The sequence below is a fragment of the Caretta caretta genome, chromosome 18 (assembly GCF_965140235.1).
Source record: "Caretta caretta isolate rCarCar2 chromosome 18, rCarCar1.hap1, whole genome shotgun sequence".
In the NCBI taxonomy this organism is placed as follows: domain Eukaryota; kingdom Metazoa; phylum Chordata; order Testudines; family Cheloniidae; genus Caretta; species Caretta caretta.
In genome coordinates, this window is record NC_134223.1 from 18,297,124 (window position 1) to 18,317,283 (window position 20,160).

Below are 20,160 nucleotides of genomic sequence, written 5' to 3' on the forward strand. Positions count from 1 at the left end.
CCAAGCTTGCTTGTTCCTGAACATCCCGTCAGCTGATAGCATTGGGACTCAGGTGACCTGGCTTCTGTTCACAGGTCAGCTACTGGTCCCCTGGGTGACCCTGTAAAATGGGGATAAGAATAGTGTAAAGATCTTTCAGATTTGCTGCTGAAAAACACTATATACAAGCTAGGAATTATTATTGCTACGCCTGTATGCCTCAGGCACACTATATTACCCCCAGACCCATGCTATGAGCAGCAATGTACACAGTGACAGCAGCACTGCATAGTTTGTGTTCCAGTCCTCTGAAAACACCATGCATTTAAACTCTGCCTTTGACTAGGATCCCTTACTTTCTGTCCCATTAGTAGTTGCTTTCACATGCAAGTTTTGCGGCTAGATGATTTAGTTTCAGAGTAGCAGCCATGTTAGTCTGTATCCGCAAAAAGAAAAGGAGGGCTTGTGGCACCTTAGAGACCAACAAATTTATTTGAGCATAAGCTTTCATGAGCTACAGCAGCCGATGAAGTGAGCTGTAGCTCATGAAAGCTTATGCTCAAATAAATTTGCTAGTCTCTAAGGTGCCACAAGTCCTCCTTTTCTTTTTGTAGATGATTTAGGTTGATTAAAAATGATAGATATTGGATACTAGTATAATCAAAGAGCATTCCAGTTCCAGGCCACCTGCAAGAGCCAGAAAATAAGTGAGAGAGAGAGAGTGAGTGTGTGACACACTCTCTCTCTCTCTCACCACCACAAAGAAAAAGTCAAGTGAATGCTCTGTGCATGGGGTCACGGTGTGGTTGGTCCCCTTATGCCAGCACTGCTGTCCCATACCCTGTGGGGAGTTCCACCCTCCACCGGAGCATTCACCAGCCTACTCAGCCCATGCCGGTTATGCCCACTGCTAACAGCCAGGATGTGGAGGGAGGGAATGGGAACAAACAAACAAAAGGATGAGTCAGAAATATAAGGTAGAATAAAAACAAAACCAAAAAAACAAACCCATCCTGCTGATCCTTCTCTGGCTTTTCCAGAGTTTTACAAGGGTATACTAAGAAATGGCCCAGAGCTGTGGAAATTCTGCTGCCATTTCTCAGAAAAACCATAAGAAGAGTTGCCACAAATTACTTTAACATATGTTTCCATCCTCTTCTTTCTGCCTTTTTCCCTTTTCTATTTCTTTTGTTTTTTTATTGAGCATTAATTTTTATGTACATTTACATTTCTTGCTTTTCAACAGAAAACGGACTTACTTTTTCACAGGGAAATTGCAGCTAAAGTAATTGCATGTGTGTGTTTTCCACCCTGCATTATACTGTCATAGGGCTCAGCAGCGGGGCACAAAACAATTGTCTATGCCTGCATGGTGCTTCTAGAAGCCTGTTGCTAAGCTGTCTGGGATATGACGCAGAGAAGGTTCTGCAATAATGCTCAACCCTGTGTTGTCGCGGGGCGTGTATGTCTTAGAACATACAAAACTGTGCATGCAGATTTCTGGTATGCCCAAAGAGCCCAAACGCAGGAGGTGCTCAATGTTTTTCTTTCTGAGGCCCCCACCAATATGCTATAAAAAAATCCACAACCCACCTGTGCCACAATAACTGGGTTTCTGCATATAAAGCCAGGGCTGGCATTAGGGAGTAGCAAGCAGGGCAACTGCCTGGGGCCCTATGCCACAGCGAACCTACATTGCTCAGGCTTCAGCTTCAGCCCTAGTCCCCAGAAAGTCTAACACTGGCCCTGCTTGGCGGTCCCCCCTTCCTCTCCAAAACCTGTTCGTGGGCCCCCCGGAGGGCGTCCCAGACTCCTGGCTGAGAACCACTACGATACAGGGCTATAGTTTGAAGTGTAGGCATTCCCTCTCAGGCTGGAGCCCTCGATGGGTTTCAGAGCCCAGGCTCCAGCCTGAGTCCGAATGTCTATGCTGCTGTTTTTAGCCCCGTAGTATGAGGTCTCTGAGCTGCTGGGCTCGTTTTTTGCAGTGTAACCATTAGCCAGGGCCATGGGAGACCATAGCTTTGGTTCTCTGCTCTGCCACAGACTTCCTGAGTGACTCTGGACAAATCACTTAGTCCGTGGCTGGGCCTCATTCCCTTCTGTAAAATAGGGATAGGAGTCCTACCCTCCGTCATGGGGGGTGTAGGTAGGATAACTATATTAAAGACTGTGTGGTGCTCAAAGAGTCTGGAATGGGGCGGGGGGGGCCCTAGCACTACCTTAGGTAGCTAGAGCTTTCAAATGATCAGCAACCACAACTGGGTGCAATTTTTCAAAAGCACTCAGCACCCAATTTATTTTGGTACCTAACCTGAACAGCTGGCTCATAAAGATAGAGAGAGAGAGTGTAACTTCCCCCACACACTGCCTCCCACCAGCATGGTGGAGCAAAGCATCTCGTGTCTATAGCACATTCCATCCTGCACTGTCTGCTGAGATTCCCAACACAATTATGGTGGTGATTTTTTAGCAACAGGGACATGTATCTAGTGGGAACCGCTTTGAAGCCTGCAAACTAATTTCACTTTGACCACCAGGTAGGCATCAACTTTTGGGCATAGCTAGAGCTGGATTCAAACCAACGAGAGCTGGATTCAAACCAACGACGAAGCAGTGAAAGACGCAGTCCCCCTTAGCCATCAAGTCTCTCACAACCATCGTATTTATGATCCCCCCACAGGCCAAAAGGAATTGCCATCAGAACAACAAGGCTTTTCGATTTCTCTTTCTTATGATCCAGGCCTCTCATCTCTCCCCAGGCTTGTCCCTCTCTTTTGCTAATGCCTTGTCCCTAGCCTCATCACAGCCCTTGAGCTTTTAGCATCTGAACGTTTTTAGTTCTGCAGTGCTCTAGGACTATGGTGACAATTACCAGAGAAAGCAAAGCTCATGCACCGGAACGGCCCCTGCTCTATAACTAAATGAACAAGCCACTTGTGACGCCAATGGACATTTCTGGTTTAGGAGTAATGGGAACTGAGCAGATCCTTTCTTCCCCCAGCTCCCAACGGGGAGAGCGTACCCATGTCGGTGTTTGCTAAAAGCAAAGGGTTGGTGTGAACCAGGTGCACCAGTCCAGGAGTTTATGTGGGGTTCTCTTTAGGTCGTGGAGCAGAGTCGTGGCAGCACAACACTAATGTAACATGAGGGCTCTCTTCATTTAATTTTATGTGCCCTATATATGAACCCAGTGCCTGGAAATAAGAGAATGGAAAGAAACTGTACTCATCGGTCACTGCATGACTCCCGTCTTCTAGTTCATAAAGCTAAGTCTGCAACCATTTCCACTTCAAAGAACCGAGACAGATTGACCCACAGATGCTTCCGAATGCCAGAACACAGAGAGTCAATATTTTTATTCAAACAACAATGCGGATTAAGGCTCTCCCTGCAAACACCCAAGTGCTCAACTACATACATGAATAGTCCCACAGACTTCAAGTTAAGCATGTGTGTGTTTGTGGGATTGGCACATCAGAGGCCTGAAAATGCAACTGCCAAATTAAGGACAACACACAAGTAACCCGGACCTCAGTGAAATAGGGTTTTTCCATCCATCTCCACTCCCAACTGACTGGACCCTTCATCTGTTTGTCTACGTACACAGTTCCACATACTGGTCCCTTTACCTGTGTACCTGCTCTGCCCCTACAGACACAAATCCACCTGCAGGTCCCTTCATCTATCCACCTTTTTAAAAAAAATTTTTTTTCAAGCCAAAATTAAAATATAAAATACTCAAATTATCTGCCTTGTACTGAAAATGGACATTTCCAGTCAAGTATGCAAATGTCAAGCATACTTTGGTCTCTTCCCCACCCTCCTTCTCCCCACTTGCTTAGATAAACCTCTAATATTTTACTTGAGATAAAATCCCAAGAACTAGGCCTGCAGAAACTGAGTTGCCAGTTATTTTCAGCAAGACTGGCTGTGTTTCTAACAGCACACCAGCTTGCCTTGTTCTTGGAACTTTTCAGTATTTTTGGAAAAAGAAAATGTCTTCAAAAATAAAATAACTGTTCTTACTTTGCAGGGAGGAGGAGTTACTTCCCTTTCCCCTTAAAATATTCACCAGCTCATTTTCTTACCATGCAATTTTACATTTCTTTCAGTGTGGAATATGGGGGCAAGTTCTGACCTCATTTACTCTGCTGCAAATTCAGACTCACTCCACTGAAATCAATCCAGATTTACACTGGCATAGTTGACAGCAGAACATGGTCTATGCCAAGGATTCTCACAACAAATTTTTGGGTGGGCTCAGAATGTAGCCACCAACTTTTGCTGGTGGCCGCTCTGACAATTTGTCCTAAAATACTTAATTAACTTTAGGAAAAGCAAATAAATATGCACATATGTCCAAATCATTGTCATTTATTTATGTAGGGGTTTTTTTTGCAGACTCAATCATTAAAAATAATGTACAGTTGTCTCTATTCTTTACTGAACCTAAACAGAATAAAAACACAAATAAGGTGCTTTAAATGTTTTGCTTTTTTGGTTGCTTTTTATTTTTTTTAGACTTGCTAGCTAGTAAGTCTGCTACTGTGAAAAGTGACATTTGTATATTTGTTAATATCACTTTTCACAGCAGACTTGCTAGCTAGCTGGGAGGCTGTGAAAAGTGATATTAACAAACATACAAATATGACTTTTCACAGCAGACTTACTCAGCCCTGGCAAGCTGGGGGACTAATTATGCCCTAAATGGGGAGGTGGATGGGGGCCAAGGGGCGATGGGGATTAGCCCAGGGCGGGACCCTGGAGTCCTGCTGCACAGATGGGGACTGGAGGAGGCAGCAGGGGCCAGGGGCGATGTGCGGGGGATGAGCCCAGAGTCAGAGCCCAAAGCAAAGCCGGAAGCCCTGCAGCTGGGGGACGGGGCCTGCTGCCGCATGACCAGAGTCTGCCGCCCACCACCCCAGGGCTGAAGCCCAAGCCTCACCCTCCCCAGGAAGGTGTGGAAGTCATGCTGGCTGCCTGCTTCTACAATGTTTGTTGCTCCAAAAGAGGACAGGGACCAGCCCCTATTGGTGGCCCCGGGGGAGGGGCTGCTGCTTTGCGCCCCCCCCCCCAATCCCCGGCTAGGATGCTGTGGCCATAAGAAAAGCCCCTGGTGGCCACATTTGAGAAACACTGGTCTATGCTTCAGGTTAATTGCCAGTGTGTTAACTGGCACAAGATGAGCCAAAGAGGCTGACTCTGCTGTCCATACTCAGGGATGGCTCCCTTTGAAGTCATCAAGGCCTTGGTCTGAGTGAGGAGGATGGCATCAGGCCAAAGTGCTCTCTGCCCATGTAAACGGCTCCAGGTTGACTGCACATATACTGTGCCAAAGCAGAGCTGTAGTTTGTGTTGCTGTGGCCTTCCTGGCGGAGAGCAAAGCATTTGGCTGCCATGGCCATGTCAGGAAGTGCATGCGTACAAGTCCCAGAACGCCAGCTCAGGATGAAAGAGGGACCTAGCTCTTCTGCAGGTTTAAACTGAAGTCAGAATCGGGCCCTGCTCTTTCTGGAGTCTGCTAAGGCGAACCTGGCAACCAGAGATTGGCCCACAGTATGGAAATCTCCACAGTCTGTATCTAAGTGGTGTTTAGCTTTCCAGCCCTACAGGGCACTTTACACTTGGATCATCCCTGCTCAGCTTCCCCAAGTTTATCTGGCTATACTTTATTCTGGGAGCCTTTATTAAACTGACCTAGATTGCAGACACATACATGGAGTAAAAGAACTACGTTTTTCATTTGCCTCCCCCGCCATCCTAAGCTTAAATCTTTTGGAAGCGAGGTGCGTATTTGATGCATATGACAGATGTCCCCTAAGTTCAGGCTGATTTCTGAGCTGTAGGTAAGTTTTGGCAGGCATCTGGAAGCAACCCAATTGCCATCAAGATCTGATGCTAACTTGCTTGGAAGCAACGTCAACACAACACAGAAAAAAAATTCCTAAGTTACCAGTCATAGCTGCGTATCAGGGGATGCCAATCTCATTTGATGCCCTGGGAAAGGATTTCAGAAACGGCTCGTGATTCTGAATGCACAACTGGGGACACAGTCACAAGAGCCTGGTTTTTCAAGTGACAGTTACTTAGCACCTTAAGAAAAACAGGTCCCTTTAAATTGTCTCCAGTTGAGGACCCAGAAAGTAAGGCACCCAAAATTACTAATCACTTGTGAAAATCTTGCCCCACAACATCCCATTTGTGCCCTGGATTTTATAGTCCTTTTCTTAGCAACTTGCCGATGAGGCTGCAGATACAATATGTGCAGTGGTCACCACTACCTATTACTTCATCAATATGTTACTTCAACACCTCAGTTTGCGCAGAAAATCCAAGAGCAGGAAAATTGTTCAGCTAAAATACCAGACAAACTAAGTATAATCAAAGGAGAAAACTGAACAAACTGACAAATCATTACAAATTCCTTTGGCATTGGGAGTAACAATGATTAGGCATGAGGACATATCTTTAGGCAGAAGTGGCCATATAATTCCAGAGGAATTCCTACTGTGATTGAACGCAGACTGAACTGTACTTGTGACCCTTTGAGGAGCCAGACTGCATCCCAACATGGAACAAAACAGAGTGATGCATTGAGGAGTTGAGCCCTTTCTCCCACTCCAAGTCATTTTCTTCTAGTGACTGCATTTTCATGCCATCTTCTTGGCAACAAAACCCAGATTTAGAGAAGTAATTCTCAGCAGTGTTCTGTACAGCCAGCCACTGAAGGACTATAGATGCAGCAACAAATATTCTGAAGAGCAGCCAATGCTTCATGCTAATGACTAGGAAACCCATTGGGAGTAACTGAATTTTGAGAGGGTCATTCTGCCCCACGCAAGTATTGTAATAAAGTGGTCATCAAGGGGTTAACTGGGTTGCTCAGAATATTCAGAGTTGGAGCTATGCTCCCCACAGACTTACTTCCCTTTACTACAAGTATAATTTTCACTCGCTTAGTGATGGCTGAAAAACAGAAGTGCACTTGGCCAATTCTATCACTGTTGAGTTCCTCCAAAAGCAAAGCACGGGCACCTCTCCCACCAGTAAATGGGGCATCACGGGACTCAACCTTTGAACACAGAACTATTTTCTTTCTTAGCACTACTGGGAAGCTCTATCTCATGAAAACAGCAGTTCAGGACATAATATTACATACACTGCCTGGCAAGTTATTGTTGTATATTATTTGCATTTTAGCAGCCCCAAGAGGACCCCAATGGAATCAGGACCCCATTGTGCTAGGAGCTGTACAAACATTAGCAGGAGGATGTGCCTGACCCAGAGAGCTTACAGTCTAAATAGGCTTTCCAAACGAAGGGCAGGAAGGGAAACAGAGGCAGAAAGAAGTGACATGACTTGGCCCAAGGTCACCTAGCTGGTCAATGGGGGAGCCAGGAATAAACCCAAGGTTTCCTGAGTGCCAATATCAAAATCCTAATGTCCTACCCACTAGATCAATGCTGTGCAGACACAAGTGGAAGAGTACTGCCCTTGGGGATGATGGTTCTAGGGTGACACACTACAAAACGTTGTCTTCATGCACCAAATGTATCTTGAGAGATACTGATGGGCATCCCCAACCAACTGGATTCTCTCTTGTTAGAAGTCAGTTCTGTCATGCCCTGTATTACTCAGCTCTTTCTGACTACAGGGTTGCCTACACTGCAATCAGAAGGGATGACTGTAGCACCCATGCTCACTTCATTGAGCCAGCTTGCTAAAAATAGCAGTGCAGGAGCAGAGGCATGGGTGGCAAGGCAGGCTAGCTACCCTAGCACAATCCTGCCTGCGACCCTGAATACTTAGTTGAGTGGCTAGCCTGTGCCATCACACATGCCCACTGCAACTACACTGCTATTTTTATCGAGCTGGCTTGATCAAAGCTAGCTTGGCTCGGTCTACACATGCCCCAGTCACCACTCCTAACTGCAGCACAGACATACCCAAAGGTACGGGGAGCGATGTAGGAATTCATGAAGAGCTGAATTCTTCTCTCAGTGACACTAGTGTATGTGTGGTGAAAACTCCATAGACTTCAACTACTATCTGGCTAACATGGAGTTATCCCGAATCTAGATCAGTCACAGTGAAACCAGAATTGGGCCCTAAAACAATATTAATATGAAGAACTAAATGTTTTATTGCTGAAACCCACTCCGGCTGGAGAAGTAACGCGTGATTATCATTTACTAGCTGTATTGCCACAGGGTCAAAAGACCCCACTCAGGATGAGAACCCCAGTGGTCTAGGTGCTGTACAAACGATATGCAGATTGCTTGTCTTTGGATGCTCTCGGTCTTCGGTAAAATCTGGGAAGGATTATTCCATAACTCCCTTGGCTTTGGTTATTCCAAAATCCCAGATAGGACCAAGGAGAGGAATCTTTCTTGGATACTTAAATCTGATATGCCGTGCAAGACAGAGGGCAACTGCATATAAACTTTTTAAGCTGTTGGTTCCAAACAGTGGGTGAAGACCTGATTAACATGACTGACAGCAATGAAGAAGGCAACAGCTGCACAAGCAAATAGCTATGCAATCATACTGCTATGGCTAGACAATAGCTTGATACATTTTAATCTTCAGGGTCTTTTTAGGCAGCCCTCCCCCCACATCTACACCAACACCTGCATGGACAGAGCCCTGTGCCTATGGGAAATCTAAGCAAAAGAGCAGAGTAGTTGTTGGTGTTGTTATTAATATTACGTGAGCCTATCTTGCAGCCCAGGGCATCCAACCCATATTTCCCCCCCCCCCCCCAACTCCCCTGTACAGCTGCTGCAAGGATATTAAAAGAAATACATTTCAGAACATCTGCAGGGAAGGGATAAAACTTGCAGAAGATGATAGAAAGCGGGGAAGCAGTAAAAACCCAGGAGTGTCAGAGTTAATGATGATATGTGAGTAATCCAGTTATAAAGGCGCTGTCAGTGGGAAGGGAGCGCAAATATAATAAAACACAGCTGTATGACGTACACTTCAGTGGAATTTTTATTAGATGGTTTATGTGCACTCTAAGTATACCTGACTGCAATGCAAATTCCCACAGACTTGCATTTGGGAGGAAAAAAAAGTTTCCATAGGTCCCTGTATTCAACTGATCTAGTCCAATTGTTTGGTGCCGCACGGATGTTTTGTTTGGCTGGTCAGAGCGTCAGGTTCATTTGCATGCAAGTTTTCTGTTGAGTCAGCTCTAATCTGGGACCTTGGGGATGTCTCTCATTTGTCTGAGTGCTTCCTCAGAGCCCATTCCTGCCAGAGTGCCCCCTGTCCTCCCCCATGAACCTTCTAATCCCTACAGGTCTGCCCGAACTGCAGAATGAAGGCAAAAGTTGGAGAGGAGGAAATTGGGGGAGAGGCTGCTATCCCAAGTACATCAAAAGCAAATGTTTGCAAGGACCCCCCCCCACACACACACTCTTTACAGGAAGCTAAGGAGTCTCACGTGGTTTGTCCCATATTCTGCTTTGTTATTTCTGAAACCAAACCAGAGGGGGCTAAGGTTGAGTGGTGGCCACGGTGGGAGAACACTCAGGTAACTCATGAGTATATTGTGTGCTGTCTTGAGTTCTTGTAACAACCATCCCTCTAAGGGTCATCAGCAGGATTCAAACCCAGGACCTTCAGCATCGCTCTCTACAACTAAAGCAGCATCTCATTTAGCAGGTAGCAGTAGTAGTCTGTTATTCTGTGTGTGACCCAGACACGAGAGAGGGACATAGTACACTGTATTAGCATGGTTTACATTCGCAAGGCTGATGGTCGCACAGCCAGTGTTTTAAGCCAGCTCACCCCTGTACAATTGCCTTGTCTATAGCAGGGGTTCTCAACCAGGGGCCCAGGGGGCCATGAGCAGCTTTCAGGGGGTCCGCCAAGCAGGGCCAACATTAGAGTTGCTGGGGCCCAGGGCAGAAAGCCGAAGCCCCACCACATGAGGCTTAAACACAGGGCCCTGAGCCCCACCACCTAGGGTGGAAGCCAAAACCTAAGCAACTGGTGCGGGGCCCCAGGTATTTGCCCTGCTTGCTACCCCCTAACGCTTGCCCTGGCTTTTATATGGAGAAAAACTGTTGTTGGGGCACAGGTGGGCAGTGGAGTTTTTATAGCATGTTGGGGGGGGGGGGCGTGCCTCAGAAAGAAAAAGGTTAAGAAGCCCTGGTCTATGGCATCCCTTGAATGATGAGCCTCCTGCTGCTGCTCACAAGGACTTGCCTTGTTGTTTTCTTTTGTACACTGAGCAGGCAACACCATCTCACAAGCGTCTCCAGAGGTGAACTAGAGGCCTTTATAGCACTGACTCTGGAATCAGTGGGGGGAATGTGTCATTTTATAGACGGCAATTTTACTATGTGCTCATAAATACCTTTGCTTATCTACCTCCTGGATCTCACCAGCCCTTCGTCAGAGAACTGGTCTTCTACAGACAGAAATTAGGATTTAATTACATCCCTATCCAGCCCTGGAAATAAATAGGGTAAGAGGGCGGGGGAGGTAGCGAGGAGAAAACACTAGAGGCTTCTCCAATGCCTGGGGTTTCCCCTGAACAAAGATCCTGTGCTGATGTGTGTGTGTGTGTATAGACAAAAAACTTAAGTGGTGACGCGGCCAAGTCACCTTTGAAAATGGACTTGGGCTCTGAGTCATTGTCTATACTAGGGAGAGGCACAGGATGTTGTCTAGAAGCATGTGTAACTTAAGTGCCCTTGTGGCCAAGATGGAGTTTGCTCTGCATGCAGCTCTGGCCTAGAGAAGGTGCATGCAAGAATACAGAATAGGCTGACCAGGTGTCTGGTTTTTGACTAGAACACCTGGTTCAAAAAGGGATCCTGGCGGCTCTAATGAGCACCAGGGACTGGGTCATTGACTGTCCGATTGGCAGTGCCACACAGTAGGGCTGGCAGGCTCCCTGCAAGCCTCAGTGCCATACAGCTCCCAGGAAGCAGCTAGCATGTCCCCCCTCTGGCTCCTACGCAGAGGGGCAGCCAGGGGGCTCTGCACGCTGCCCCAAGCACCGCCCCTGCAGCTCCCTTTGGCCAGGAACCACGCAGGCAGCACCTGCAGATGAGGCAGCACACAGAGCTGCCTGGCCACGCTTCCATGTAGGAGCTGGAGGGGGAACATGCAACTGCTTCAGGTAAGCTATGACCAGAGCCTGCACCCCTGAGTGCCCCCCCAACTCCCAGCCCTGATCCCCCTCCAGCCCTCTGAACCCCTCAATCCCAGCCCAGAGCACGCTCCTGCATCCCAAACTCCTCATCCCCAGCCCCACCCCAGAGCCCTCACTCCCGCCAGTGCCCCAACCCTGATCCTCCTCCTGCCCTTCAAACCCTTCAGTCCCAGCCTGGAGCACCCTCCTACACCCCAAACCCCTCATCCTCAGCCCCACCCCAAAGCCTGCACCCCCAGCCGGAGCCCTCGCCCCCTGAGCCAGCCTGGTGAAAATGAGCAAGTGAGTGAGGGTGAGGAAAGCGAGTGAAAGGGAGAGGGGATGGAGTAAGTAGGGGCAGGGCTTCTGAGAAGGGGCAGGGCCTTGGAGGAGGGGTGGAGCAGGGGGCAGGGCAAGGGTGTTTGGTTTTGAGAGAGTAGAGAAGTTGGCAACCCTACTGCAGTAGTGAAAGGCCCTTCCATCCCAGGGGCACCTGTTCCAACCCCCCCAGAATGAACACACCCACACCCACCCCCCCAAAGAGTACAATGAACATAGGAAAGGGAAATATTTACTTACAGAGGGATGAAAGGAGAAAACCAACCGGGGGAAGATAGGGGGAGCAGTAAACCAGGGTTGCATTCAACACAAGGCCGCACAGGCCCAGTGGGAGCACAGTCTGAAAGGGCAGACACCCAGCAATGTGTCTGCACACAGAGTTCAGGAGTCCTGGGCAAGGTTCCAGTCCAGTGGTGCATCTTGGGTGCCTCGGGTTGTCTTCAGTGCCAGCAAACCCCTCCGGGGCCCTCTTCTGCCACTCTCTGCAAAGCCACACAGAGTGACCACCTCCTCATTTAGCTAACAGCCTCCCTCCTTATTCCCAATGCCAGGTCCCAAACCCCAGTACTCACGGCCCCATGCAGCTCTGGGCAGCAGGGATACTGGGTCCAGCTCCGGTCTGTCCTTCTCGGGCGAGTCCTCCCTGGCACTGCCCCTTCTGGCTCCCGTCCTGGGGTGGCCCCTCCCACTTCGGGCAGGCTCTTGGCTGCTTTGCTCTGTGAGGGCCAGCTTGCTGCAGCCCTCCTGTCTGGAGCTCCAGACACACATGGCCGGTCGTGCTCCCCAGTCTCTCTGCTCCCCCCAGCACTTCCTCTTTCTAGATCAACACTCCCCCCACCCCACCCCACCCCCGGAAAAAGGTTTAAAAGGGCCATGCTCTCTAAACCCCACAGGGGTTACACGTGGAACAAAATCACATATCGCTATGCTGGCAAACACCACCCCGTGTAGACGCAACTGCGTCAAAAATAGAGTGCTTCTGTCGCATAACTAACGGGCTTCAGGGAGGCGCTGTTAGTATGCCAGCAGAACTCCTCCTTCTCTCGGCATAGGCTGGTCTACAGTAGGGGGCTACGCTGCCATAGGCTCTGTAGTGTAGACGTGTCCTAATATGCTACACTGTCAAAGCACACGTGTGCTCTGCACTGGGAAAGTCAAACCACCCCTATGAGCAAGACAAGCTAGACCAGTAATTGCCAGTATAGTGGTCTCTGGGCGAGGGGTTTAGCCAGCACAGCTCTTTCAGCCAGAGATCAACCCTCATCTGTGTAAACAGAAGTCTGCAGTGTGGATATAGCCTGGGTCACTCAGATGCTTTCGAAAATGTCACCCCCACACTGTAGACCAGTAACCCAACAGCTGAACTATCACCCTGTATCCCAAATCCATACGGGCCTTATACACTCGCAAAAGATTGTGGACTCTGGTGCATGGCGAGAGGATATTATGATCCAGTGATCATGATCTAGTAGGGCTGAATTGGGGCCTGCCCCCCTGGAATCAGGATGATTATAGCAGACCCAAATCCTGCATTCCTTTCACACCCAAGAGTCCTGCTGAGGTGAATGGGAGTTTTTGAATGCTCAAGAAATGCAAATGTGGGGTCAGTACATAGGTGACCTGCCTCTCCTGTGAGCTGAGTGCACCATACACAGATTCTTCCGTTCCAGCTCTGACTTTCACAGTGTGAAAAGCAGGGATTCCATGATGCTTAATTCAATCTGGCAGATAATTTTGGTGAAAGGCATTGATTTTTCCCCCCCTTTTCTCATCCATCAATTTCCCCAGATAAGAGGCCTGTGGCTCAGTCCCTACTGGTGACGGATGCCCTATAATTGCTTCAAGTGGATTATCACCCAGACATCTAGCAGGCATTTACAGTGCTGCAGCTGTAGTCAGAAACAGTGTCTCACCAAGTAAAGGGACTCAGAGGAAGAGGAGGAGACAGCTGTTTCCGTTGCCTCGCGGTTTTTTTTATTATTATTATTTCAAACTTAGCATTTATTTATATTGCAGTAGCACCCAGAGGCTCCAACTCAGATCAGGGTCCTGGTGTGCTGGATGATGCACAAACCCTGGGGAAAAGTCTGTCTCTGCTCCATGGAATTTGGAGTCTCCAGGTGCTACCTGGAGACAAATAATAATTTATGTGTGGGCAGAGTGCAAAGGAAGGATAAAATGCTGCTGTGCTGATCTGGTAGTATTTTACACCTCTGCAGAATGGGTGTAAGTAGCTGCACATGACACAGAGAATCAGACCCACAGAGTTTACAACCACCACGATTCCTGTCAACAGCAAAAGATGGCTTCCCCACAAAACTCCACGAAGGACAGCTCCCTCCCACCCACCTCTCTGGCATGACTTGGACCCAGCAAGCTCCTTGTTTAAGAGAGCTACACCCAGACTACATTGGCCACTGGTTACCAAGACACCCTATCCTACGCTAGCAACACACCCAGTGAGCTGTGCGAAATGAGTGTGGCAGGTCTCAGCCCAGTGCTCAATGAACAGGTGTTTTCTCTGCCATTACACTTGGCACTAACTGACCCCATTCCTGGCCATCAAAGCAGAGAGGCCAAGGACTGAATTCCCCCCCTCTGCTTTACTGGTGGTCTCTTCTGGTCAGGCGCGAGGCATACTGGCCAGCAGAAATGAGCCTGGCCCTATCCCATGCTGTATCTTTTTGTAGGCAGTCAGATGCCTGCATTCTCTGGTGCCCTGTACTCCAGTGCCACATTCACCCAAGGATTCCTGCACCAAAATACATCCCTGGAGTTAACGGAATTACAACCAGAGATGGATTTGGCTCTTCAAGTATCATTCAAGAAGCCAGCTCATCTCTACCTTTCTCAGACATTTTGGCCCATTGTGCACCAAGAAACAATTGCAGTTCTACGAAAGGAGAGGCATTTGCAGCCTTGAAGAAACAGAAAAAAATCAGACATTTTAATTCCCTTATTTCCTTCCAATAATTTTTTTTTTCCATGCTGGTGCCAGCCCTGGTGGACAGTCTATTCCATGACTTTAGTAGTAGCTGAACTGCATCCTACAGAGCCCGGTCTACAAATGCATAATACATTTACGTGGCTGAGACTATCTTCACACGCCAGTGGTCACCAACCAGTTGATTGCGATTGACTGGTCGATCCTAGAGGATCTCCCAGTCTATCGTGATCTCTGGTGGTACAGCATGGCTGCTGCTAAGGCAGACTCTCCGCCTACCCCAGCCCCACGCTGCTCCCGGAAGCGGCCAGCGCAGTCCCATGGGCGGTGGGGCAGGGGTCTCCCTCCACGCACTGCAAGCACTGCCCCTGCAACTCCCATTGGCCAGGAGAGCTGCAGGGGTGGTGCTTGCAGAAAGGGGCAGCACACGGAGCCATGTGCCCCCCGCCCCAGGGGCATGTTTGCCCCTTCTGGGAGCAGCATGGGGCCGGGATAGGCAGGAAGCCTGTCTTAGCCTTGCCGCACCTGCTGCTGAACAGGAGCCCCTGGAGGTAAGTGCTGCTCAGCAGGAGGCTGCACCCCAACCCCCATCCCTGAGCCCCCTCCCAGAGCCAGCACCCCAAACTCCTTCCCCAGCCCTGCCCCCTCCCAGAGTCAGCACCCCAATACTCTGCCCCAGCCCTGACCCCCCCCACCAGAGTCTGGAGCCCCCTCCTGCACCCAAACTCCCTCCTAGAGCTTGCACCCCTCATCCCCTCCCAAACCCCTACCCTAACCCAGTGAAAGGGAGTGAGGGTGTGGGACAGTGAGCAACAAAGAGGGGAAGGGAATGGAGTGAGCTGGGCGGGGTAGCTCCTGGGTTGCCTTTAGATTCCAAAGGTGATCTTGGGTGTAAAAAGGTTGGAGACCACTGTCGCACACAAAGCTCCTAAAACGTTTGCTACCGTATCTACAAACTTCAGCCTTCTGCCACTTTCTAATCAGTTATAACCATAAAGGTCAATTTTGCCTTGAAACAATTTTAATCTAATTTAGTTTTTAAGCTCAAAGCCATCCCTGCTACCTTCAAAAACAATGTGCAATTTTAATTACGGCAAATGAAAATTATAAATTAGACACTGTCAGGCACATGCTTAGATAGTCTGTGGAGCTGCACCAATTTACACCAGCTAAAGATCTGGCCCTGTATGTCTGTATTGACTTGTCTAACAAAGGGTTGTTTGGCCAAGAGATGCCAAGTGCCCCCAGCCCCAGTTGAAGGTTGCTTATTCTCTCTCAAGCCAGGCCTGTTATACACACAAAAACTGATTTAAAAAAAAAATGCACAGGAAAGGGAGCAAATGTTCTCAAAATAAAATATCAGTTGGGTAAAATACCAAGAAATGTGCAAATACTAAACAGGGAGGAAGGGGACTTTGGATTTGGTAGCATACATGCGTAGGATGACTCCACAGGGCTTGTGCAACTGGGAGATAATGTGCTTTGCAGGTCATTGGCTTTTGAGCACTGTTATCTCACCGCAACATACACCTAACTGTGTCTTTCTGCTCACTTACAGCAGATACGCAGGCCATAATATGGCTTATCATTAGCCAGAGAATGACAATTACCATTTAAGATTAAACTTTTTTCTTCCTCCTCCCCACTAAGTCTATCCACAAGGCCACTATGCCCAAGAAAAGATTTGCATGTGCGTAACAAATCTGTACACTAACTGGTTATCTGCTTACCACCAATGATGTATAATTTAGGAGAAAAGCCTTGTGCACAGATATTGCATGGAGCATGTCTGAGATCGGAGGACCAGCTATACTTGGATGAGTAACCTTAGACAATGTCTAAGGCAGATACATCGTGGTCTTCTACAGAGGCAGAGTCCAGCCTTGGTGGCACAGCTGCAGGCATCTCAGGCCTGCCTCCCTCCCACCGCAGTCCTCCCCTGATCCTCTTTCCAGTGCCAGCCTCTCTCTCCTTTCCCTTCTCCGACCCCCACCACCACACCCCGGTCTTCTTCCCCCCCCCCCCCCATTCTCTCAATTTCAATACAGCTCCCAGCAGTAATGCCAATGGCCCAAGAGCCTTAGGCATCACAATGTGTGGTTTCCAAACAATTGCTGACTAAGGCTATGGCTACACTACAGAGCTTACAGCCTAGTGAAGACACTCGAAGCTGACAGGAGAGCGCTCTCCTATAATCTTAATTATTCCAGGCTCGAGAGCAGCAGTAGCTATGTCGGTGGGAGAGCTTCTCCCACTAACATAGTGCTGTCCACATTGATGCTTAGGTCAACGTAGCTTATGTTGCTATGCGGTGTGGCTTATTCACACCTCTGAGTGACATAATTTATACCGATTTAAGATGAGGTGGGTACAAAGTTTGTTTCATGTTGGTAATAGGGGTTATATAGTGTGTCCATTTCCTCACCCTCCCTGCCCATCATGATGTGCTGCAGAAATTGGGCCTCAGTTTAGCAAAGCACTTAAGCACGTGCTTCGTTTTAAAGCTGTGTTTCAAACCATGGGTCATACTTAAGTACTTTGGATTCAGAAGGGGACATAGTGCGTGGCTAGAATCACATTAGACCGTAGAGATGCTGGGAAGGGATTTGGGGAGGCGATACAATTAAAGGAGCAGAACAATGCATGAATCTACTGGAACTGAATTGTCATTAGGGTAGGCAGGGTCCTTGGTTGGCAAAGAACGGAATTGTCTCGTTCTCTGCAACTATCAAGCAGATTTAACTATTAGCCACAATATTTTACATTAAATGCCACAAAAACCCAAACAGAGACTTAGCCACTGACCACTCCAATAAAGCTTAAAGGCTGAATAATAACTCTGTAGTTCTGTTAAACATTTATGAGAGTCCCTTATAGCAAGGAATTTAGTCTCTGAACATAAACGTGATAATATACAGTGGCTCTGACTCTGGAGGTCAGCAGTTTAAATCTCCTGTCCTGCAGTTTGTCAAATCCCATTTACCCAATCTGGCTCAGCGTGAGGATACTGACGACATATAAATCTTTCAAAAAAATGCCTTCTGATCTTTCACCTACAGTAGATTAAAAATAGCCCAGAGCAAGGGTGTTAGCATTTTGTCATTGCAATTTCTCTGTCAAATATGATAGATAACCAACAAAAAGAAAGAAAGAGCCCAGAGATCAGATAATGAAAAAAGGCTGAATTTTACCCACAAAAGCCAGGAACTTCAGTCATGGTGGATATCCCCATTTAGCTTACCCCACTGACCCCAGGAATTGCTGCATAGAACCTGTACCAAGAGCCCTCCAATCCTCTAATATTTAGACACTTTGGTCTTATTTTATCTTAATGTACAGTATGTACTTAAATCTCATTAAAGGCCTGGGAACTTAGGACTCCTGGATTCTGTTCTTGACTTTGCTGTTGCCTTCTTGGGTGACTTTGCGTAAAACACTAAGGCCAATTTATTTATTTTTAAGGGAGGCTGCTAATTTGGGGTGCCCATCATGAAACAAATTCAGCTGGATTCTAGGAGCACTCAACACTTGTGAAAACCAGCCCCAAAATCTGGCTGCGTACCTGCCTGTAAAATAGTCTAGCAATACTTATCTACTCCCTTCCCCCACCACCAAAGGGATCGTCAGGGTTAAAGTCCCTCAGGATGCCCAGAGAGAGGTTGTCATTCCTGTAGTATCTAAGCACCTCCTCCAGCCTTTACCAATGGTTTAAAAGCTCTCACTGCTAAAGACCCTAAGCTGTGTCTATACTAGTGTTAGTCATAAGTGACCTTTGCTCCCACAAGAAAGCCAGACTGAGGCTAACATTAGCTCAGGACTGGACAGGAATTGCCAGTCTCAGAAGATTCAGAGATGGGATTGGTTAAGATCATACCTAAACTACCTTGAGTCACTAATAGACCTGGTTGGGAAATTTTTAGTGAAACAGATTTTCATCAGAAAATGCCAGTTCATTGAAAGTGAAACTTGGTGCTCAGGGCTCTCAGCTAGGATGTGGGAGACCCAGGTTCCGGTCTGCAATCTCCCCAATTCAGACTCAGGTTTGAGACCCTGGTGTACCACCTCTGAGATGAGTGTCCTAACCATCAGGCAATTGGCTATTCTGGGGTGGGGGGCTCCCAGTGAGCTATAGAGAGTTAGTCTTGCTCATTAGCTCGCTGATCCACTTGGTATAAATAATTATACAGTGTAACAGCTTCTTTAGGAGCGAGTGGTGACTCTATGGCCTGGCAGTTAAGGCACTCACCTGGGATGCTGTAGGCTTAGATTAAAGCAGAGGTGGGCAAACTACGACCGACAGGCAACATTCAGCCTGTGGGACCGCCCGACCCCTGAGCTCCCGGCCGGGGCAACTTGCCCCCGGTTCCTCCCCCTGCTGTCCCCCTCCCCTGCAGCCACGCCACCGCGCGAGCGGCACGGCTTACACCCGCTCACCTCCCAGGCTTTCCAACACGCCTGTCCTGCTGCTCCACGTGGCATGGTAAGGGGGGGGCAGGAGGTCCTGGGGGGCAGTCAGGGGGAGTTGGATAGGGGTGGGGTCGGTCAGGGGACAAGAAGTAGGGGGGATGGATAGGGGTCGGGGCAGTCAGGGGACAAGGAGCAGGGGGGCTGGATAGGGGTGGAGTACTGGGGGGGGGGGGCAGGCTGTTTGGTGAGGCACAGCCTTCCCTACCCGGCCCTCCATACTACTTTGCAACCCTGATGTGGCCCTCGGGCCAAAAAAAGTTTGCCCACCCCTGGATTAAAAAGTCTTTGCTCCAAATCACTAACACTGGTACCTAAAACATCCCAAGAAGATTTCCGCCCATACTTATAATAATTAACTTTGATGGCTCAAACCAGGAAGGGAGTGCTATATCTTGGTCCCAATTATCTGAACACTGTGGTCTAAAAGATGCCCTCAGCACTGTCTACCTACACCAGCCAGAGCAGCTTAGGTTTTATAAGTTATATGAGGAGCTAATACTACCAAAGCCACTGCCTCCATATCTGCCCAGAACGATGCACACTTTCCTGGCAGCTTGCAGAGAACGTAACATCTGTCTACCAGACACCTTTATGACATTCTACCTCTCGGAATAGTGGGCTAAGATTTAAAGAGCAATCACGTTAAATCTTGTTGAGGCGCTAAATAAACTGCGCCAAAAAGGCACAGATTTGTCAGCAACCATCGCCAGCCCCCATCCTGCGCAGACTGAATAGGACGACGACCCAGGTATTTCTCAAACTGTAAACCATCCAATAGAAACAGCTACAAAATCATCTTGGCAGCCCTGTCAGACATCTCAGGAATTCTCCTGCACTCTCGGTGCAGTACAATGCATCCACCTGTGTCCCCAAGAAGCAGCTCAGATTAGAGGAAGAGAAAAGGAGGCCCTGAAGACTTTGCTGGAAACCTTTGAGAGGCTGGGACTTTACCTTCCCTTTGAAATAATCCTGCCCCCCTTGTCCACTTTTCTGGAGTGGCTGCTGACCTCAGGCAGGCCCACCTCGGTTCCTCTCGTTAGCTCCAGTAAGAAAGAATCAGATGCATATTTTATAAATCAGCATTTCTTCCAAATATTGCCACTCATTCAGAAAGGGGCAAATCCTGAAGCTTTTATTAAGGACCTGCATCCTCTTACTCACCCAAGAAAGCCCCTAGGCATGCAAACTGCCCCACTGAAATTCATGGAGATACTCCACATTTACATCAGCAGGAGAGCAGAATTTGGTCCAAAACGTTATTCAGCACCAATAACTTAAG

At 48.2% G+C, this 20,160-nt stretch overlaps 1 long non-coding RNA gene across 1 annotated transcript in view; it reads right to left on the reverse strand.

The window, feature by feature from the left end:
• Positions 1-20,160, reverse strand: part of LOC125624404 (uncharacterized) — a 44,321-nt gene continuing 24,161 nt past the window's right edge. The window contains exon 3 of the long non-coding RNA XR_007353303.1: positions 1-100. This is a non-coding gene — a long non-coding RNA (uncharacterized LOC125624404). The remainder of the gene's footprint in view (positions 101-20,160) is intronic.